Genomic DNA, 23,308 nt, shown 5'->3' with positions numbered 1-23,308 from the left:
AACAGAACTTCAGCCAGAGGGTTACTGTGGCGGAATAAATGAGTTAATCTGTGCGATGCCCCTGGCACGGTACCTGGCATCTTGGGACGTTTTCACTTGATGACGAGGACTGTGGCTTCCGTTTAACAGATGAAGAAGCTGAAGTTTCATGAGGTCAAGATACATGGGTGGAAGTGGAATCCAGCTCTCATACGAGAACCGGTATTCTAGATGCTTCTCTGCTGCTTCTGAGGACAAAAATACACTGATGGGACTCCAAGGTCTCACAGGAAGAGAAACGAGAGCTGAGAGCTAGGGATGACAGACATGGAAACGGGGAGACGACTCTGAAGACAAAGGATCTGCTTGAGGGAGAAGAGAACAGCGCTGTGAAGGGCGTAGGCTCTGGAATCAGACCACCAGTGTGTGAATACTGCATCCCCTACTTGCTAATACTCTGTGTCTCAAAAAGCGCAAGCTAAAACTAGAGATAATAATAATGGCAACAATGATATTACCAACCTCAGGGGAAGGGTAGTAGGTCTAAGTGACTATATGTCAGACACTTGGAACAGCGTCTGGTGGCTTAAACATTCAACGCAAGTGACTGGTATGGCTGCTTAACATGGAACACCCAAGGAACCCCTTCCTCGGGGCGGAGGCAGGCAGAGAGTGGGTTAGATTCCTGAGATCAAGCCCTTTCCAGCTGAGCACCTCTGGGTAGTGAACCACGGCCCAAGCACACAGGTGGCCTGGATACAAGTTCTCCTTTTCACTCTCAGGGTAGGACTGATTCTGAGGAGGGTGGAAACTGAACATACGATAATCAGGTTAAGAGATTATTATTGGTTAATTGTTGGTTAATTTGTTACTTATTAGTTAATTACTATTAGTTACTCCTCCATCTTTAGATACAGGAACCCTACCTAGTATGGAAAAGGGCAATGGAAAACTTCCCAATCTTGGCAGAAATAGGCTTCTGGGATCTGTGATTCACTTTGTTCTGACTCTATCTGCCCAAAAACTTTTGCTCAGTAAGAAGTGTTCTGCAGGGAGTGCTTTCCATCACCCCTGGGGAAAGGGGGATAATTGGTAAATCAATCTTGTAATTAATACCGACTCAGCTTTGTAGCTCAAGCACTTGAAACAGTGCTTGGAACAGAAACTGCTCAGGAGACACTCAGCAGTCAGTGTCAGGGTCTTAATGAATGAAGATTTCTTTGAGTTATTAAAAGAATTTTTTTTTTTTTTTTTTTCAGAGAGGGAGGAAGAGAGGGGGGTGGAGGGGCAGAGGGAGGGGAAGGGAATCTTAAGCAGACTCCACACCCACTATGGAGCCTGACATGGGGCTCTGCCTCACAACCCTGAGATCAAAACCTGAGCCAAAATCAAGAGTTGGACACTTAACCAACTGAGCCAGCAGGCACCCCTGAGTTGTAAAATTTTGAGGCTGATCCCAGGTGGGAGGATTTGGAGAGCAGGTGTTTTATTTCCAAGTCTTTCACAATATTTGCAAGACCAAGGTCATCTTTGGAAGGAAAAGAGCCTCTGGATTTTTCTTCTAAGATTTCTTTATTTTAGAGAAAGATGGCGAGAACAGGTAGGAGGAGGCACAGAGGGAGAAAGAGAGAGGGAATCCCAAGCAGACTCCACATCAAGCCCAAAGTGGGGCTCAATGCCAGGACCCCGAGATCACAATTTGAGCCTAAATCAAGAGCTGGACACTTAAGCAACTGAGGCACCCAGGTGACCCCTTTTCTTTTTTAAGATTTTATTTATTTGAGGGGCGCCTGGGTGGCTCAGTGGGTTAAAGCCTCTGCCTTCAGCTCAGGTCATGATCCCAGGGTCCTGGGATCGAGCCCCGCATCAGGCTCTCTGCTCGGCGGGGAGCCTGCTTCTTCCTCTCTCTCTGCCTGCTTCTCTGCCTACTTGTGATCTCTGTCAAATAAATAAATAAATAAAATCTTAAAAAAAAAAGATTTTATTTATTTGAGAGAGAGAGAGAGAGTCTGTGCGCACTCAGGTGCGCTCGCACAGACACATGCATGAGTCGGGGGGGTACAGGGGAAGGGGGAGAGAGAGAAGAGCGTCTGGATTTTTAAAACTACCATCTCAGGGCACCTGGGTGGGTCAGTTGGTTAAGCGACTGCCTTTGGATCAGGTCATGATCCTGGAGTCCCAGGAGTGAGTCCCACATCAGGCTCCCTGCTTGGCAGGGTGTCTGCTTCTCCCTCTGACCCTTCCTCTTCTCATGCTCTCTCTCTTTCTCTCATTCTCTCTCTCAAATAAATACATAAAATCTTTTAAAAATTAAAAATGAAATAAAACTACCATCTCAGAAAGGTGATTTCTGCTATTTGAAGTCAGTGCCTACATGGATCCGTTACGAAATCCACACAATGTGTCCATCAAAATATTCAGAGCAACTAGCTCACTGCCTACATAATTAGCAATAGACAGGTTAATTTACAAATTCTTCATTAAGTAAATGAGTTTATCAATTCACTGAACACTTACGGAAACCTCACTAAAAGAGATACAATTGGGGCGCCTGGGCGGCTCAGTAGGTTATGCACCTGTCTTTGGCTCAGGTCATGATCTCGGGAGTCCTGGGACTGAGCCCCACATCAGGCTCCTTGCTCAGTGAGGAGTCTGTCCTTCTCTCTCTGCCCCTCATCCCGTTCATGCTCTCTCGCGCTCTCTCAAATAAATAAAATTTATTTATTTATTTTTTTAAAGATATTTTTTATTTATTTGACAGAGAGAGAGAGAGAGAGGGTCACAAGTAGACAGAGAAACAGTCAGAGAGAGAGGAGGAAGCAGGCTCCCCGCCGAGCAGAGAGCCCGATGCGGGGCTCGATCCCACGACTCTGGGATCATGACCTGAGCCGAAGGCAGAGGCTTTAACCCACTGAGCCACCCAGGTGCCCCTCAAATAAATAAAATTAAAAAAAAAAAGAAGAAAGAGAGAGAGAGAGATATACAACTTGCTCACAGTTTGGTGATTATATGTTGCTACCTGGCAGAGTAGGGTATGGGGTCCTCTGGGTCCCCTGAGGCCCATGGAGCAGGTTCTACATAAACATGGCTTATGCTGAGCTGTGGGGGATGACTGAGTTTTACTAGCCCAAGAGAAGTAGAATCACCGGAAAACCTCAAGAGAATAAATGCTATTGGGGCGCCTGGGTGGCTCAGTGGGTTAAGCCTCTGCCTTCGGCTCGGGTCATGATCTCAGGGTCGTGGGATCGAGCCCCGCATCGGGCTCTCTGCTCAGCGGGGAGCCTGCTTCCTCCTCTCTCTCTGCCTGCCTCTCTGCCTGCTTGTGATCTCTATCTGTCAAATCAATAAATAAAATCTTTAAAAAAAAAAAAGAGAATAAATGCTATGATGGGAATAAATACAATCAGAGGCAGCAACAGATAAGCAGGTGGGTGGGATTCAACCTCCCCAGGATGTGAGTCCCAGTTTTATCTGGAGGCAGCAGGAAAGCCTTGAGGAAGGGAGGGTAAAAGATCCCTTTGTCTTGTAATCAGATTATTCGGTCAGGAAAGAGATTGGAAGGGGAAGTGGCTGGATCAGAGAGGACTGTTTGGAGGACGAAGTCCAGAATCATCTGCTTCTTGGAGAGAGGGAAGATGGTGGCAAAAGCAGGAGGGCGCTAAGCCCCCCTCCCCCTCCCCCAAATACAGCCGAGTAACCTGGAAATCATTCCAAATACCCCAGAAATCAACCTGAACACGGACATAACAAACTCACAAGTAAACGTAGAAGCCAAGAAGTGTGGAGCCTCGGTTTGGGAGAGAAACAGATCGTGGCCTCAGTGGGAAAGAGGGAGCCATGGTTGTGGAGAAGTGGGAGAGACAGATAACACACAGGGAGCCTGAGATGGGAAAATGAATCCCCCATAGCCATGGGCTCAGAAAGCCAGAGGGGCCTCATTTCAGGAGTTCTTGCAACCAGCAGGGCTGAAAGCCTGTGTGTAGTCTGAAAGGTCAGTGGGCCTGGCTCAGGCAGAGCCTGGAGACATCCTTCTTGGAAAGAAGGCAGGACAAAACACCTGTGGACATATAGCGTGGAGGCGGCGATGGGAAGTGCAGAAGTGCGCCTGGGGCACATAGTGGGGAGGTTGTCTGCTCATCCTGGGAGTGTGTTCCCGAGAGGCTGCATTCCTGGAGAGACCCTCCTGGAACAAAGAACTGGCAGGAGCCACTGACCCTCCCTCGCCCGTCAGCATAAACACAGAGCCACTTGCAGGAACCAGCACAGCACTAACGCTCCCTCTGTAACTTCCTTACACTAAGCAGAGCACACGCCACACTCGTAGGAGACACTCCCTGAAGCACCAGGCACTGGGGAACAGAGGACACTACATGGCAGGACACTACAGGACCTCTTCTTCACAAGGCCATTACCCTCCAGTAAGGGAGAGGTCACTGACTTTCTGAACACAGAGAAGCAGGCACAGACTTAGACAAAATGAGAAGACAGAGGAATCTGTCCCAAATGAAAGAACAGGACAAAGCCACGGTCAGAGATCTTAGTGAAACAGATCTAACTAACATGCCTGATAGAGAATTTAAAGTAATGGCCACAGAGATACTCAGTGGACCTGAGAAAAGAGTGGAGGACACTGGTGGGCCATTAACACAGAACTAAAAGAATAACAGAGATAAAGGGCTGAATAAATGAAATGAGAAACACACTCAAAGGAATGAACAGCAGGCTGGAAGAGGCAGGGGAACCGATTAATGACTTGGAAGACAGAGTAATGGAAAGTAATTAAGCTGAACAAAAGACAGAATAAAGAATTCTGCAAAATAAGAATAGACTTAGGGAACTCAGTGACTCCATCAAACATAGTAACATTCAGATTATAGAGATCCCAGAAGAAGAAGAGAGAGAAAAGGGGGCAGAAAAGTTATTTGAAGAAATAATGCTGAAAACTTCCCTAATCTGGGAAGGAAACAGATATCCAGATCTAGGAAGCACAGAGAACCCCCAACAAAATAAAAAAAAGCAGGTCCACACCAAGACATATTGTAATTAAAATGGCAAAAATGTAGAGAAACAGAAATTTTGAAAGCATCAAAACAAAAGAAGATAGTTTCTGCGAGCACTCGGTAGGAAAGGAACTCAACAAAGACTTGCAGAATGACTGCTGTAATGAACAGGTGACAGATATGTCGTGTAGATCAGGGCCTTATTATTTATCTCCTACTCTATGCTAGCCAAGGATGCAAGACATGAAAGACACAGCAGTGAACAAAGCAGGCAAGGACCGTGATCTCATGCAGCTGATATTATAATGGGGTCAAGGATATTAGCAAACTGATAATACAGTGAGAGGTATTTTTGAGAAAAATAAGGCAGGGTCGGGGCACTCGGGTGGCTCAGTCAGTTAAACATCCGACTCTTGATTTCAGCTCATGATCTCAGGGTCATGAGATCAAGCCCCATGTTGGGCTTGGTACTGGGTGGAGAGCTTGCCTGGTATTTTCTCTCTCCCTTTCCCTCCACTTCTGCACACGTGCTCTCTCTCTAAAAAAAAAAAAAAAAAAAAAAAAAAAAAAAAAAAAAAAAAAAGGAATGGTGAAAAGAGGTGAAGAGATAGCAGGAAGGGCTGTTGCAGAATAATTTTTTGTCATGGATGCTTCTCCCACATTTGACCATGAAACCTGAACCAAGCAAGGGAGAGCACATCATGCAGATATCTGGTACTGGAAGGATGTGGAATTCAGCCAAAGAGAAAACAGAAAATATTTTTTGTTAACAACCATGAGTCTGTTCTCTCTACCAGTGCTTCACAAATTTTAATGTTCCATGAATCAAATGGAGACCCTGGGAAGGTACAGAAACCTCTGTCTGACCCCTAGAAATTCTAAATCAGAAGATCAAGGATGGAGCCTAAGAATCTACATTTTTAACAATATTCCAGAGAATGCTGATGCTGTTGGTTTCTGGGTCACTATGACAGTAGCAACAGTCAAAACAACCCTCCAGATATCCTCAGACAGACTTAAAGACTTGAGGTTTTCCCCTTCAACTCTTCTTCTAGCCACAACAGAGCAAAAAAGTTAAGAGAAAGTAAATACACTGCAATCTTCTCTTTCTCTCTGGTTCTAAAAATGGGATTAGAATCAAGGTTTGTTAGGATCAGAAAGAATACCAAGGGCACTCTGAGCACCTAATTTTACCCACAAGGAAACTCAAGCCATTCATAAAATACTCTCAATTTTTGCTGACATTTAATAGCAACTGACTTAGTACCTACCATGGCACCATTTCCACGAATGTAGTACATGTGCTATCTTATTTGATCTTCACAAGTCTAGAGATTGATCATCCCCATTTTACAAGTAAAGAAGATGGAACACAGAGAAATAGCTCCGTTCATGATCAACCAGTGACCAATAGAAAAGTCAAGATTTTCACCCAGAGCCTTACCTACTAGGACTGTGGTTCTCAACTTGGACAGCACGTTAGACTCACAAAGGAACTTAAAAAAAAAAAAAAAAAAAAAAAAAAAGCGGGGCGCCTGGGTGGCTCAGTGGGTTAAGCCGCTGCCTTTGGCTCAGGTCATGATCTCAGGGTCCTGGGATCAAGCCCCACGTTGGGCTCTCTGCTCAGCAAGGAGCCTGCTTCCTCCTCTCTCTCTCTGCCTGCCTCTCTGCCTGCTTGTGATCTCTGTCTGTCAAATAAATAAATAAAATCTTAAAAAAAAAAAAAAGGGTTCAGGCCTTACTACAACTAATCAAATCAAGTCTGTGGAGGTGGGTGGCTGAGGTGTGCACTCCTACACCCCTCCTACTGCCCCAGGCCACAATCTCATTGTCCCGGTTAGGACACTGCACCAGGCACTAATGAACCTAGGCAATATGGCGCCCAAGCCCTTGTCTTATAAGCAGTGGTTGTCAACTCTTGTGTACATCGCATTGTAAGGCTCAAGATTCAATGTGCTGCCTATACAACTTTGAGCCTCACAGGGCCCAAAGGCCTAGCCATGAGTTACTCTGCTCTCTCCAGATACGGTGCTGGCCCCTGACCCTGGGGGAAAGGCTCCCCACCCAGCTACTTCCTCTATATATGAACCAGGGTCTAGATTCAATACTATTTGACATCTTTTATTCCAACCTCACCATGAGCCTGCTAAATCACAAAGCCAATCTGTCAAAAACCCAGCTTCCAGAGAGCACGCAAGAGCCCTCATTCTCCTGACCACTAATCCCCAACTTGCCTCTTTTCACTAGTACCCAATACAGATGTCTCCACCTGGTTATTTGCTGCCACTCTTGTCATAAAGGCATACCCCCCTTCCTCTCTCTGCTTCCCAACCCTGCATGTGACAGGCTTCATATGGTCCTATGTAGCAGGCTATGCCTTGTGGTTCTGGGGGAACCGTAGTGTTAAAAACCTTCTTTCTCAATGGAGTGAACCTCTCCATGTTGCCACCCAATAGCCTGTATAACTTTAAGACCCGAAAAAATTCACCCTACCAACTGGACCAGATGCACCCCACTCAGTCCTCAACCTAACAGCCTTTACCTCCCTGCCAGCCTGTCAAATTATTCAGAGAAGCTAATCACATCTTCCTTCGGGAGCCAAGGGTCACTTTACATTCCTGTCACTACAAAAACCCCCTACCACAGCCCCCGCTGGTTTATTCTATTCTTGGGCGCAAGCCCCACACGGCCCCACATGGCATGTACTGTCCTCCTCCCAAGGGCTGTGGGTAAGCTGCTGCTCAGTGTCGGGTGTTATGCCTTCAGCCATCTCATACTACTTAGAACAAGCATTCGCCTTCCTACACAGGGTGAATAGGAGGTGATCAGAACAGCCTCAAAATCACCCAGAAAGCTAATAAACACAAAAACCCAGGCTCATTGATACAGTAAAACTCCTAGGTCTTTATAGTCTATTTTTTACCAAGTTCCCTAAAGTGATTTTGATATGACCATAGTTTGAGAACCACAATGTTAGTCTATCTTGCCTCTCCAGGAGTTACCTGAGCTGCTGAAGGACACCCAGAAAATCAAGGGCATTGTTAGACCTGGCACTCAGGCCTCCTAAGTCCAAACTCTCTGCTTCTCTCCATTGTACGATGCCCTTGGAAGCCTAAGGAGCAAGAGTGACTCATGAATGCCCCTGAAGGCAAATCCCCCGAGTGAAAACAGAACTTCCAGTAAGACCAGTGCAATCTGACAAATAAAATGCAAGTTCCATAGTATAATTTAAACGTTTCTAGTAGCCACATTAAGAAAAGTTAGAAGAAGCAACTGGGCTCAATCTTAACAATATATTTTATTTAACCCAATATATCCAAAATATATTCAACCTACGATCAACATAAAAATTCAATTCAATCTGCAATCAACATAAAAATTACTGAGACATCACACTCCTTTTTTTCATACTAGTCTTTGAAATCCCTTGTGTGTCTTACACTTATAGAACATCCCAATTAGCACTAGCCATATTTCAGGTGCTCAATTATCACATGTACCTGATGGCTACCATATTGGATAGTGATGACTTGAACCTTTTTAAAGCAACCGAGACCAAATAACCATCCCCCAGGGACTTTCTGGGTTCAAGACAGCAAATTAGTGTTAGTTATAAGTTTAACCAATGGCTATTACAGAAACTATTCATTTTTGTTCAACTGAATGACAGAACTGAAGTAGGGAAAACGGTAGGCAGGTGAAAAAAAGAATACCTTAAAATCCTCTTTTGCCCTTTTGATAACTTGCTGCATTTTTCATGTCACATAGCCACCTATAATAGAAAAAAGACTACGTTAGTCTGTAATATGTTGAGGATTTACAACATCCCAGGAACTATGTCAAGCACTTTACATAGCATATCTCTTTTAATATTCACAAAAACTTTAGGAGGTGGGTACTGAGAGTCCTATTTGGACAGGTAAGAAAACAGAGGCACAGAAAAGTTAAATACTTTGCCCAAGGTTATCCAGTAAGAGTGCCAGAGCTAGGTTTTAAACCGAGCTGCTCAAGTTTGATCCTGTTCTGCCCGCTACTGACTGCCCCTTCTGCTCCCCCTGCTTTTCTCGCTTTCTGTCAAATAAATTAAATTTTTAAAAAGATTTTATTTATGTATTTAACAGAGAGAGACGCAACAAGAACGGGAACACAAGCAGGGGGAGTGGGAGAGGGAGAAGCAGGCTCCCCGCTAAGCAAGGAGCCCAATGCAGGGGCTCGATCCCAGGACCCTGGGATCATGACCTGAGCAGAAGACAGATGCTTAACGACTGAGCCACTCAGGTGCCCCAATAAATAAAATCTTAAAAAAAAAAAAAAAAGAAAGAAAGAAAGAAACATTAGCATCGACTTGTTTCTAAGGAAATTTGTTTTAGACCATGACATATCGGGCATAATGGTACATCAGCTTTTGAACACTCTTGAAAAAGTTGGCGGTATTCCGCGGCCCACCACAAGTGAGATCAAAGATAAGGAATGTGAATATAGATTATCTTCCTATTTTCTTTCCTAATCCCAGGCTGGGGCTCCCCCTTCGATGGCTACTCACCGACTCAACTCTTCTCTGCTAACTTCTAGGTTGCTGCTGGGCACTCTGGAAAGAATACGACAAGGTCCTAGAAAACAGCAGTCCCTGAACCCAACAAGAGAGAAAAGAAATCAAAGCAACCTCAAAGGAGCAAAGACAAGCCCTCATCTTCCCTAACTGCAATTCTTTCTAACCTTCTCCTACGAGTAACATTCTCCTCGTTGCCAAGAGTGAAAACGTTAGAGTTGCTGTTTTTATCTGTGATGGACTGAATATAACCCCCTAAAACTCTTATGTTGAAGTTCTAAATCCCAGTTCCTCAGAATGTGATGATATTCTGGGTTCAAAAGTCAGCAAATTAGCAGAATATATTATATTTGGAGATAGGCCATTTAAAGAGGCGATTAGCTTAAAATGAGTTCTTCAGGGTAGTCCCTAAACCAATCTGACTTATGTCCTAGTAAGAGGAAATCTAGACACACAAAGGGACAAGAGAAGCAGGCACATAGAGGAAAGGCCATGTGAGGACACAGCGAGAAGGCAGCCAAGGAGAGAGGCCTTAGAAGCAACCAAACCTGCCAACACCCTGATCTTTGACCTCTAGCTCCAGATGTGACAAAATAAATTTCTGTTGTTTAAGCCACCCAGTCTACGGTATTTCTTTACACCAATCCTGATATATTAATAAAATCTCCCTTCCACTGGTTTTCATATATAAACAATTTGTGATAGCTTTTCAGTCCCACCAATTCAACATCTGGGTTTGCTTTAAAATAGTCAAGGAGAGGGGCGCCTGGGTGGCTCAGTGGGTTAAAGCCTCTGCCTTCAGCTCAGGTCATGATCCCAGGGTCCTGGGATCGAGCCCCACATCGGGCTCTCTGCTCAGCAGGGAGCCTGCTTCCTCCTCTCTCTCTGCCTGCCTCTCTGCCTACCTGTGATCTCTGTCTGTCAAATAAATAAATAAAATCTTAAAAAAATAAAATAAAATAAAATACTCAAGGAGAAAGGCGCCTGGGTGGCTCAGTCAGTTAAATGTAGCGAGTGTCTGCTGGAGATTTTCTCTCCCTCTGTTCCTCCCCCTGTGTGCTCTCTCTCTCTCTAAAATAAATGAATAGAATCTTTTAAAATACTCAAGGAGAGCTATGAAATGTGTAAGCCTGATGATTCACAGACCTATATCCCGGGGGCAAATAATACATTATATGTTAATAAAAAATGATTAAATAAAATAATCAAGGAGGAAAAAAAATGTGTGTGTGGAGAGCAGAGAAGCAAAAAAAAAAAAAAAAAACTAGCAAGGATTGACTCAGGGTGATTGTTACATAGGAGTTCATTATATTATACTTTGGGTATCCTTGGAAACTTCCACAGTAGAGTTAAGGAACTAACTGTAAATACTGGGGTAACAATATCATAAAATAAATAAACACACATTTAAAAACTGCTAAACAGAATGCACTAAAATGTTTTTCAAAAATGTCTATATTCTAGTATTAGGAGTTATTCTTACTGCTTTTCTGTATATATTTTTATATTTTCTAACTTCTCTATGATGAGTGTGCATATCTTCCATAATGAGAACATGAACTATAAATATTGTCTGAAATAAAAGGAAATGAGAATGCTTCTAAAATTTTATAAAAAGTCCAGACTCATGAATCCTGCTTTCAAAATACTTTACATTAAAATTCCAACCTACCTCCATAACTTGATCCCAAATGACTTGACTCCTCTGCAGCCAGTTTCCTATGGTTAAATATTCATATAACTTGTTTTTGTTTTGTTTCCTAATTCCAATTTGAGGACTTCAAACTTTGGGACCAAGGATATCCATAAGGCATACACACCCTGGATTCAAATCCACTTCACCCACTAGCGGTGTGACACAGGATAAGTAACTTAGGCTCCTCTGCCTCCATTCCCTCGTCTGTACAACTGAGGCAGTAACAGTATTCACTTGAGAGGGCTTTGTGAAGACTGCGTTAATTTTTATAAAACCCTCGGGACGACGCTTAGCACTCCAGGTGTAACCATGAAGACTATCACTCATGTCCTGTGCATATTCTCCCTATTTTCTCAATTATTTAACAGTTGCTCATGAATGAAATATCTTCTATCACCGCAGAAGAGGAAGACGAAAGAAAGCTAAGTACGGTCGCAGCGGGGCTCTGCTGCCAAGGAGTCTTCTTTCAGAAGTCAGGAGGCGGAAAAGAAAGGAGCCTGAGGTGCTACAGTGTGGTCTGCGGCCCTGCAAAAACCGCAGAAGGAATTTGTGGGTGACGCTCTCTTTCTAAAACACGAGTCAGAAAGAGTCCGGGCAGAGCCTCCTGTCCCGCATGGATAAGAAGAGCCAGTGCCACCTGGAAGAGTTTCCAGAGAGGTAACTTTTCTGACTACTATTGTAGTGTTTATATTCACAACTAACACCTTGCCACACGTCCGAACTGCTCCAAACATTTCACTTAAACTCTATACCATGAATGTACAGGACAAATGTGTAAGGTAGGTAATATCCCCGTCTCCAGGAAAGGAAACGGAGACATGGAAAGATCAAGTTCTAGGAAGTGACAAAGCCGTGTGGAAGGGGAGGGGAAAGCGAGCTGGGCGGCGGGGAGCCGGGAGACCCTCGAAGCCTGCGGAGCCGGGTCCGCCTCCAAGCCTGAGACCCGCGAAGCGCTCCAAACGTAGAGGCTCCGGCGAGGGGAAGACAGGCAGCCGCCCCCGCCCCTCAACCTCGATCTCTGCCACTGGCCGCGGCTTTTCCTCCTTGTGACCTAGGGCCCGGAGCCGCTGATCTCACGGCCAGGTCAAAAACTTAGAAAAGGTCGCGGGGTCCCGGGGATCACTCACCTCCCAGAGAGAAATGAAGGCCGCGATGTTAACCTCCCGCAGCGGAAATACCTCCGACTCTGCGGAGCTCCTGGACTACATTCCCCAGCATTCCCGAGAGGAACCCGGGTCGCTGTTCCGCCCCCGCGTGAGGCGGAAAAGCCGGTTCCCACACCTACGGCCGGAATCCAATCCGGAGTCCACGAAAGGAGAGGGCTTAGCATTCTTGCCCTCTGGTAGCCAAATGCTTCCGAACACGCAGAGCACTGTACTACACTCTCCCATTTCTCCAGCGGAGCAAATAGTTTTGCGCTTTCCTGGAGCGGAAGTGCTCCAATCCCAGAAAGCGTCTGGACTACAAATCCCAGAATCCTCTGTAGGACTGAGCTTCCCGCCTACCTTAAATTTCTCTTTTGAATGATCAGGTGGTCTGGGTTTGCCTTTCTTTCTCACTGCTCCCTTTCACACCTGATGTAGTTGGAAATAGGAAAAACAAAAGGAAAATTATTAGAAAAGCTGCTATGTGCTGGGTAAAAGTAGAGATCATAAAAGGGGCGAGCTGCGCTGTGCTGAACAAGCCTTCTTTATTACCTGAGCCTGGATTCACCTGTGACCAAGAATCCATTTAAAAGGAGATGCAACCAGAAACTCCTGAGCGGCTCAGTCGGTTGAGCACCTGATTCTTGCTTAGGACTCAGGTTATGGTCTCAGGGTCTTGGGATCAGGCCGTGAGCTCAGTGTGGCGCCTGCTTGAGATTCTCTTCCTCTCCCTCTCCCCCCACACCCACTCACGCACTCTAATAATATTTTAAAATATTTTTTTAAAAGAGATGCAAATATTCAGCAGGATATAAAACAGAAAGTGAAAAGTTCTCTGCTTTTCCTTCACTTCAGGAATTTTTTTTGTTGTTGCACTGGCAGGAAATTGGTTTTGGATTAGATTTCCCTGATAATTAGCAATATTGTGCATCTTTTTGTGTACCTGTTGGCCATTTGGATGTCTTCTTCGGAAAAATGTCTGTTTGTTCCTCTGCCCATTTTTAAAAATTGAATTCGTTGGGGTTTTGTTGCTGTTGTTACTGAGGTGTAGGCATTTTTTTTTTTAAGATTTTATTTATTTATTTGACAGACAGAGATCACAAGTAGGCAGAGAGGCAGGCAGAGAGAGGAGGAAGCAGGCTCCCCGCGGAGCAGAGAACCCGATGCGGGGCTGGATCCCAGGACCCTGAGATCATGACCTGAGCCGAAGGCAGAGGCTTTTAACCCACTGAGCCACCCAGGCGCCCCCGTAGGCATTCTTTATATGAGTCCTGACTCTTTACCTGATACATAGTTTCCAAATATTTTCTCCCATTCCATAAGTTGTCTATTCGTTAAAAAATATATTTCTTTTGCTGTGCAGAGGTTTTTAAAAAATTATTTTCCACATTTTTATTTAAATTCCAGGTAACTCACTATATTAGTTTCAAGTATAGAATTTAATGATTCATCACTTACATACAACACCTGGTGCTCATCACAATTGCCCTCCTTAATACCCACCACCTATTTAACCCATCTCTCCTGCCCACCCCCCCCCCCTCTAGTAACCATCAGTTTGCTCTACATAGTTAAGAGTTTGTTTCTTGGGGAACCTGGGTAGCTCAGTGGGTTAAAGCCTCTGCCTTCCGCTCAGGTCATGATCCCAGAGTCCTGGGATCGCGCCCTGAGTTGGGCTCTCTGCTCTGCAGGGAGCCTGCTTCCTCCCTTCTCTCTCTCTCTCTCTCTCTCTCTCTCTCTCTGCCTGCCTCTCTGTCTACTTGTGATCTCCATCAAATAAATAAAGTTTAAAAAAAAAAAAGAATTTGTTTCTTGGTTTGGCTCTCCCCCCACCATATTCATTTGTTTTCTTTCTTAAATTCCACACATGAGTGAAATCATATGGTATTTTTCTTTATCTGATGTATAGGCTTTTTAGTTTGATGTAATCCCACTTGTTTTTTGCTTTTGTTTCCTATGCTTTTGGCATCATACCCCCCAAATACTGCCCATGTCAAGGAATTTCTTCCCTGTGTTTTCCCCTAGGAGTTTTATGGTATCAGGTTTCATGCTTGTTCTTAATCCATTTTAAGTTAATTTTTGTGAGTGGTGCATAACAGAGGTCCAATTTCATTTTTCTGCATGTGGTTATCCAGTTTTCCCAACATCGTTTTTTGAAGAGACTATCTTCTCCCAATTGAGTGCTCTTCACTCCTTTGTTGAATATTATTTTACTATATATGCAGGGGTTATTTCTGGGCTCTCAGTTTTATTCCATTGTATCTAGTTCCATGTCAGGGTCATGCTGTCTTAATTACTACAGCTTTGTAGAATAGTTTGAAATCAGGAAGTGTGATGCCTCCAGCTTTGTTCTTCTTTCTTCTAATTGCTCTGGCTATTAGGCATATTTTGTGCTTCAACACAAAATTTTAGGATTATTTATTTCTATTTCTGTGAAACATGCCACTGGAATTTTGACTGGGCTTGCAATGAATCTATAGATGGCTTTGGGTAGTTGGAACATTTTAACAATATTACTTCTACTTCTTAAAGATTTTTATTTATTTATTTGACAGACAGAGATCACAAGTAGGTAGAGAGGCAGGCGGAGAGAAAGGAGGAAGCAGGCTCCCCGCCAAGCAGAGAGCCTGATGCGGGGCTCGATCCCAGGACCCCGGGACCATGACCTGAGCTGAAGGCAGAGGCTTTAACCCACTGAGCCACCCAGGCGCCCCTACTTCTACTTCTTATATACAAGATATCTTTCCATCTATTTCTGTCCACGATTTCTCTCATCAAAGTAATAATTTTCAGTATACAAGTCTTTTACCTCCTTGTTTAAATTTATTCCTATGGATTTTTATTTTTGATCCTATTGCGAATGGAACTACTTTCTTTCTTTCTCAGATATCCCATTTTTAGTGTATAGAAACCCAAATGATTTCTATATGATGGTTCTTTACGATACAACCTTATTGAATTCACTGATTACTTCTAACCATTTTTTGGGTGCGGTCTTCAGGATTTCCTGTATGTAAGATCATATCATTTGCAAACAAAGACAAATTAACTTCTTCCTCTCTGATTCGGCGTCTTTTATTTCATTCTTTTTTTTTTTAAAGATTTTATTTATTTATTTATTTGACAGACAGAGATCATAAGCAGGCAGAGAGGCAGGCAGAGAGAGAGGAGGAAGCAGGCTCCCTGCTGAGCAGAGAGCCCGATGCGGGGCTCGATCCCAGGACCCTGAGATCATGACCTGAGCCGAAGGCAGCGGCTTAACCCACTGAGCCACCCAGGCGCCCCCTTTTATTTCATTCTTGATTGAATGTCCCAGCATTATGCTGAATAGGAATGGTGAGAGTGGGTACATTGTTTTATTTCTAATCTTAGAGGATAAGCTTTCAACCTTTCATTAAGTATGGTAGCTGTGGGTTTGGTGTATATGGCCTCTATTAGGTTGAGTTATATTCCATCTGTATGTGATTTGTTGAGAGCTTTTATCATGAAAGGATGTCATTTTTTTCTAATGTTTTTTGTTCCTTTTTTCAGATGACCATGTGATTTTTACCTTTCATTCAATTAAAGTGGTGTATCACATTTATTGATTGGCACATGTTGAACCATCCATGCATCCCAGGGATAAATCCCACTTAGTCATGGTGTATGATCTTTATGAAGTGCTATTGAATTTGGTTTGTTGATGTTTTATTGATAATTTTTGCATCCATATTCATCAATAGCATTTGTTTGTAGTTTTCTGTGATTGCATTGTCCCTTTCTGGCTTTGGTATCAGGGTAGTGCTGGTCTTCCCTATAAAATGAGTTAGGAAGTGATCCTCTCCCTTCAATTTGTGGAAGCTTGGTAAGGATTAGTGTGACTTCTTCATTAAATGTTTGGTAGACTTCACTAGTAAAACCATCTGGTCCTGAGCTGTGTTGGATTTGGGGGGGAGGGAGGTTCCTTTCTTCCCCCCCTTACTTGTTACTGGTTTGTTCAGATTTTGTATTTCTTTCTGATTCAGTCTTGGTAGCTTGTATGTTTCTAGAAATTTATCCTTTTCTTCTTGGGTTACCTAATTTGTTTGCATATGATAGGTCATACTAGTTACTTATGAGTCTAAGAATTTCTGTGGTATCAGTTGTAACATCTCCTCTTTCCTTTTTGACTTTATATCAGTATTTTTTTCTAAATCTTAAGATTTGTCAATTTTATCTTTCAAAAAAAGTCTCTTAGTTTCACTGATATTTTCTATTGTTTTTCTGGCCTCTATTTCACCTTTTTTTTTTTTTTTAAAGATTTTATTTGTCAGAGAGAGAGAGGAGAGCGAGCGAGCACAGGCAGACAGAATGGCAGGCAGAGGCAGAGGGAGAAGCAGGCTCCCCGCCAAGCAAGGAGCCCAATGTGGGACTCGATCCCAGGACGCCGGGATCATGACCTGAGCCGAAGGCAGCTGCTTAACCAACTGAGCCACCCAGGCGTCCCTCTATTTCACTTATTTATGCTCTTTGTTTTCTCCTCCTTTTTTCAACTTTGCACTGTTTGTTCCTTTTCCTAGTTCCTTCAGATGTGAAGTTAGGTTGTGTGAGATCTTTTTGCTTTCTTAATCTAGAGATTCATTGGTATAAGCTTCCCGTTTTTTTTTTTTTAAGATTTTATTTATTTATTTGACAGAGAGAGATCACAAGCAGGCAGAGAGGCAGGCAGAGAGAGAGGAGGAAGCAGGCTCCCCGCTGAGCAGAGAGCCCGATGCGGTGCTCGATCCCAGGACCCTGAGATCATGACCCAAGCCGAAGGCAGCGGCTTAACCCACTGAGCCACCCAGGCGCCCCTAAACTTCCCTTTTTAAACTGCTTTTGTAGCATCCCATAGGTTTTTGTAGGTGTGTTTCTATTTTCACTTGTTTCAAGATATATTTGATTTCCCTTTAGATTTCTTCTTTGACCCATTGGTTGGTCAAGAGTATGTAGTTTAATTTACACATATTTGTAGATCTTCCAGCTTTCCACCTCTTACTGATTTCTAGTTTCATATTATTGTGGTCAGAAGAGATACTTGATATGATTTCACTTTTATTAAACTTACTAAGACTTATTTTGTGGTCTATCATATGAACTACTTTGGAGAATGTTCTGTGTGTGCCTGAGAAGAATGTGTATTCTGCTACAATTGGATGGAATGTTCTATTTATACCTGCTAAGTCCATATGGTCTAAAATATGATTCAAATCCAGCATTTTCTTGTTGATATTCTGTCATGATCATTTATCCATTGTTGAAAGTGGAGTATTGACATCCCCTATGATTATTGCATTGTTACCTATTTCTCTCTCCAGATCTGTATTTGCCTAATGTAGTTAGGTGCTCCAATGTTTGGTGTGTATATATTTATGATTGTGATATCTTTTTTTTTTTTTAAGATTTTATTGCATGGAGCACTGGATGTGGTGCATAAACAATGAATTCGGTTACACTGAAAAGAAATTAAATTTAAAAAAAGATTTTATTTATTTATTTGACAGAGATCACAAGTAGGCAGAGAAGCAGGCAGAGGGGAAGAGGGAAGAAGGCCCCCCACTGAGCAGAGAGCCCGATGCGGGGCTCCATCCCAGGACCCTGTGATCATGACCTGAGCCGAAGGCAGACGCTTTAACCCACTAAGCCACCCAGGTGCCCCTATGATTGTGATATTTCTTGAAGAATTTACCCTTTTTTTCATTATGTAATGACCTTATTTATCTCTTTTTCCTGTTTTGGCTTAAAGTCTGTTTTGTCTGATATAAGTATAGCTACCCCTGCTCTTTTGGTTTCCACTTGCATGGAATATCTTTCTCCAGCCATTCGTTTTAATCACTTTCTGTATGTGTTGGTTCCAAAACCTTGGATATATTGTTTGGGTCTGTCATTCATTGAGCCATCCAGAAATTAATGAGTTCTCTTTAAAAAAAAAAAAAAAGATTTTATGTATTTGAGAGAGAGAGCATGAGCAGGGAGAGGGACCAAGCAAACGGGAGAGGGATAAGTAGATGCCCTGCTGAATGTGGAGCCTGAAGCTGGGCTCCATCCCAGGACCCTGAGATTATGACCTGAGCCAAAATCAGACACTTAACTGACTAAGCCACCCAAACACCCCAGAAATTACTTGAGTTCTGAGCAATGTCTTTTCTACACTTCTCTGTGTATGCTGTGAATGTGCAGCATAGGTGTGAGTCTGAAAATTGTATCAGTTCATCCATAGAACCAGAGTATTAACTTCTTTTTTAAAAATTTATTTTATTTTAGTATCTCCTTCTTTAGCAATGTCCTCTTCTGAATTGCCTCTCACACTATGGATCCTAAGGTCCTTTCCAACTTTCTTTGACCCAAAAGATGAGATTTTCTAAGAGTTTCAACCTCCCACCCTATCACATATTTCTGTACTACTGGGCCACTCTTGGGTTACAGTGGTGAAATAAAGTTAGATATATAATGACCATTCCTCTCCACACTCTACAAAACAAAAGCTCTTTTCTCAGTTCCTGTATCTAAAGAAATGTGTTTTAACTAAGGATTTCATAAGCACTGACATCAGTGCAATTCCATCACTGGTGCTGGCCTTGGGCAGGCACCAGGAATGAGGGTGGAGGGGACAGGAGAAAAGGGGGATTCCCCCCAATATTCTCAGGGTTACAGGGGCCATCTTTTTTAGTGCTCTGGTCAGAAGATAAGTTTCTCTCAGGATTTTTGCCTCTCTGTTCCCAGGCTGTTTCCCAGTTTCATCAACTGTCAGTTCAAAGCCAAGAGATACAAGAGGTAAAATAAATAAGTAAATAAAAGGAAATTCACCATGCCGTACAAATTGATCTTCAAGTTTTTACTTCTCTCCTTAATCTGCCTGCTATTATTTGCTTTTCAAAGTCCTCAGGTAGTTGCTCTTTGTATTTTAAACAGAGTTTTTGGTTGTAATCCAAGGGGTAGATTGGCTGTAGTGTGCTTAGTCCATCTAGCTGTGCCTGTAATGTTCCATTTACTTTAATTCTTTATATTGAACTTATTACATGTTACATTTATATACACTTTTTACAAAATATTTTATTCATTTATTTGACAGAGAGAGACACAGCAAGAGAGGGAACACAAGCAGGGGGAGTGGGAGAGGGAAAAGCAGGCTTCCCACTGAGCAGGGAGCCTGATGTGGGGCTGGATCCCAGGACCCTGGGATCATGACCTGAGCCAAAGGCAGACACTTAATGACTGAGCCATCCAGGTGCCCCATATATACTTTAAGAGTCCCATGCTCTACAGACTGAGCTAGCCAGGCACATTATACTTTAAATCACACAACAAAACATTACAGTTTTGTTTGAACAGTCATGTGTTTTAAAGACACTGAAAAAGAAAAAGGTAGCTCACATATTTACTATTTTGTGCACAGTTTTCTTCCTAACTGTTTCTTTTATGGTCAGTTAGCCAGCATATAGGACATCATTAGTTTTTGACGTAGTGCTCAATGATTCATTAGTTGCATATAATACCCAGTGCTCATCAGGACAATCTATGTTTTCATTTGATATCTTCCCTCCAGTCTGCAGAAATTCCTTTAGCATTCCCTATAGTTGAGGTCTTCTGATGATAAATTCTCTTAACTTTAACTTTTTTTTTTAAAAAATCTAGAAGTATCTTCATTTTGCTTACATTGTTGAAGGGTATTTTTACTGGATGAATAATTTGGGGGTATTCTTTCTTATTTTTCTTTTGGCCCTTTAATTATGTTACCATTGTCTTCAGTCTTTCAATTTTTTAATGACAAGTCAGCAATCATTTGTATCATTTCCCCCTTATTTACATAAATGTGTCCTATTTATATAGCTTCTTTCACAATTCTCTTTATATTTGCTTTAAGGCAGTTTTATTATGTTGTGTCTCCCTATAGTTTGCTCTGTTATTTATCCTTCTTAGAGTTCACTGAACTTCTTGAATCTATAAATTTGTATTTTTCACTAAATTTTTATTCCAACGATATACTGTATCCTGAAAGAAAGCGTATCTTCCAACCTGGCATTTTAGCTGTGTCCTCAAAAGGCCTTCTGGTGCTTTATCAAGTTGGCAGCTTTCTGTTGTTACAATTATGTAATACAATGGAACCATGGTCCTGGGCTAACTCCTGCCACCTCCTTTGCAGCAAAGTAGATTCCTGGTTGGATGGAATGTTATTGGGATCCATGACAATGGTCAAAAGCTCTGTAAGCCTTGTATGCTAGTACTAGCTGAAGCCCTGTGGGCAGGAAAGGTAAATCCATAATCAAAATATGTGTTAATTCCTGTCCAGGGTGGAAGAAGTTCTGCCTTGCCATCAAAAGGTTGGTTGGTCTCCTTGAGGGACTGTGCCATAACTGGGACTCTGAATTTGTCTCTTTTGCTAACAAGCTGAATATTTTGTGGCACTAATAGCTACATCATCTTTGGTAAATGAAAGCCCATGCTGTTTGGCCCATAGGTAACTTCTATCCCTGCCACCATTGTGCCACAATTAGGAAAATAATGACAAAGACTGGATGATATTAACTGAGCACATCATTTTGTCTACCTGATGTACTGTTTCATTCACAGTACATGTTCTCTGTGGGTATTAATGTAAAATACAAAGTTGCTTAGATATACTTCATGCCTACTACCATGTCTCTCCACATTCCTCCGCCCCAGACCTCCTCTCCCCTGATCTTCCAGTCTTGTTGTTCTCAGATATCTTATATATCAATCTGTATATCTTGTATATCAATCCATACACCACTGCACATGTGGCCATATCAATTCTAACTTTAGGTCACTTTTCCTTTCACTCAAAGTAGAGTACCAGATATGCTGATAAAATTCTTACTCCACTGGAAGAATTTTCAGGGCCACTCCTGAATGGGGCTATAGTGCACTGCCCATCCATTTCTGGCTTGTATACTGAATGGATGCATATGTGAATCAAACTCAGGACATTTCCTCCTCTATCAGCTGGTCATAAATGATCCCCCATGAGACCATATATACATATATGAGCTACGAGAGAGGTACTGATGCAACCCTGGTGAATGAAATGGAGCCTGGGTTATATATTCATATGAACTTCTTATGCACTCTGGTCCTGATAATGCTTGATTCCAGATGTACCACTTTCATCTCCAATGGGTGATTACGACTTACTGGGTCTGAGAGAAGCAAATCACAATGGATAGTTACAGGCGTTACAGGAACTACAGTCTACAGGAAATGCATAATGAAGTATTTAGTATTTTATTAAAAATGGAAGAATATATAACTTTAAAAATCAATGTAAAAATGAGAACACCAAAATAAAATTATTATCACTGACAATGACTACTTTGCCATTTGAAGTTACCATACTTTAATTGTAATAAGGCCTTACATAGGAACTAAAACTCTAATTTTGCATTTCACTGGATTACTGGTAACAATGTATTAATTACCTATAATTTGAAGTATGGCAAGTAATTCTCTGTTAACAAATTGAATGGTCTTACACAGGTCGTCTTCTCTGAATCAGTTTTCTCTTCAAAAAATAGAAATAACAATGATGCCTGACACAGAATTCAGGGCCTGACTTCCTAGTCTTACTCCTAGTTATCTGCTCTAAGCCAAACTGCCTCTCTATGTGTAAATTATGTCTTTAGTCCAGGGTTTTTCAAACTTACCTATAAAAATTCCTTCACAGCCAGGAGAATGGAAGCTTACCTCTGGGATAGAAGAGAGACACAAAAACTGCAACCCTTTGCATACAGAGCATAAGACTATGAATTCCTACGTTTGTGAAAGATAGGCTGATTTGTATTCTTTTCCTTGAAAATATCTATCTGAACGTAAAATATCCAAATGATTGGACAGGTAAGTTACAAATCCTCTTTTACCCAAATTTTGAAGTTATTGCTCCAAAAAGGTGTAACATTCCTCTCTTTATTTCATTGTTGAGAAGAGCAAGAAGGTTTACGGTCACCCACAAATACACAGAGTCTTAATTACTCAGGGTTTTATACTCATATAATTAAAATTACACATATGCAGCTCAGTCATGCAGCTTCTCACACAAGTCTGTTCACACAGGGATTCACATTCACAGTATCTACAGAAAGCACACATAAGAAAAGCATATCTTGGGGCACCTGGGTGGCTCAGTGGGTTAAGCCTCTGCCTTCGGCTCAGGTCATGTTCTCAGGGTCCTGGGATTGAGCCCCGCATCGGGTTCTCTGCTCAGCAGGGAGCCTGCTTCCCCATCTCTCTCTCTCTTTGCCTGCCTCTCTGCCTACTTGCGATCTCTTTCTCTGTCAAATAAATTAATAAAATCTTTAAAAAAGAAAAGCATATCTTTCAAAAATATCACATAAATTTTAAGTCATACAGATAAAAACACACAATCTCATAAGCCTCCAAAAATGCATCCTATTATATAATTCTATACACAGTCACAGAAGCACCCAAACTTTTTATTGCCTATTCCCAAAGAGTCTGGGAAAGAAAAAAATTTAGAGGAGAATGAAGCACATGTTCAAACTTCACTTTCAAGGTACTCAGACAACAACTGTGGAAGGAAATGTTGCACTCCATACTGGGGCCATGGAGGCCCTCATGAGAGAAGCTCAGAGTTCACAGGCAGTTGCACCTAAATTCGGAGGGTCTGGTGCTGTATTCCCAAGTCCCAGTGGGGAGCCGGAAGAGGTATTAGGATGGATAGAAATCTGGTTTGGTTTGGCTAAGATGTCAGGCTGCATTATGACTTTCATGAGCCTTCTCTTCCATAAAAAAAAGAGAATAAAAATTATACTTTATGATTGTTCAGGTATAGTAATAATAATAATGTTATGTTTCTTTGACAAACATTTGCTTTGACCTAAAATTTATTTTTAATTTTGACTTTAAAGACTTAAATAAATAAATAAGCACAAGACTTTTTGTGTGTCTCCAAAAAGTGGGCATTTTG

General features: G+C 42.3%; 1 protein-coding gene across 5 annotated transcripts in view; it reads right to left on the bottom strand.

Annotated features, from left to right (window-relative positions):
- Window positions 1–12,534, bottom strand: part of LOC125089189 (zinc finger protein 45-like) — an 87,067-nt gene extending 74,533 nt beyond the window's left edge. The window contains exons 1-4 of one of the 5 annotated variants that reach the window (XM_047711190.1): window positions 12,352–12,534; window positions 9,523–9,606; window positions 8,693–8,751; window positions 74–227 (exon numbers count right to left, since the gene is read on the bottom strand). The gene's annotated coding sequence lies outside the window, so the exon portion shown is untranslated. Of the gene's footprint in view, window positions 1–73; window positions 228–7,981; window positions 8,654–8,692; window positions 8,752–9,522; window positions 9,607–11,200; window positions 11,236–12,351 lie in introns of those variants that run through there. The other 4 variants (XM_047711193.1, XM_047711192.1, XM_047711188.1 and 1 more) reach the window with 4 other exon arrangements.
- Between the last annotated feature and the right edge of the window lie 10,774 nt (window positions 12,535–23,308).

Source organism: Lutra lutra, chromosome 17 (genome assembly GCF_902655055.1).
Source record: "Lutra lutra chromosome 17, mLutLut1.2, whole genome shotgun sequence".
NCBI classification, from domain to species: Eukaryota; Metazoa; Chordata; class Mammalia; order Carnivora; family Mustelidae; genus Lutra; species Lutra lutra.
Note: the sequence above shows the minus strand (reverse complement) of the source record. Positions and strands in the feature narration are given on the sequence as shown.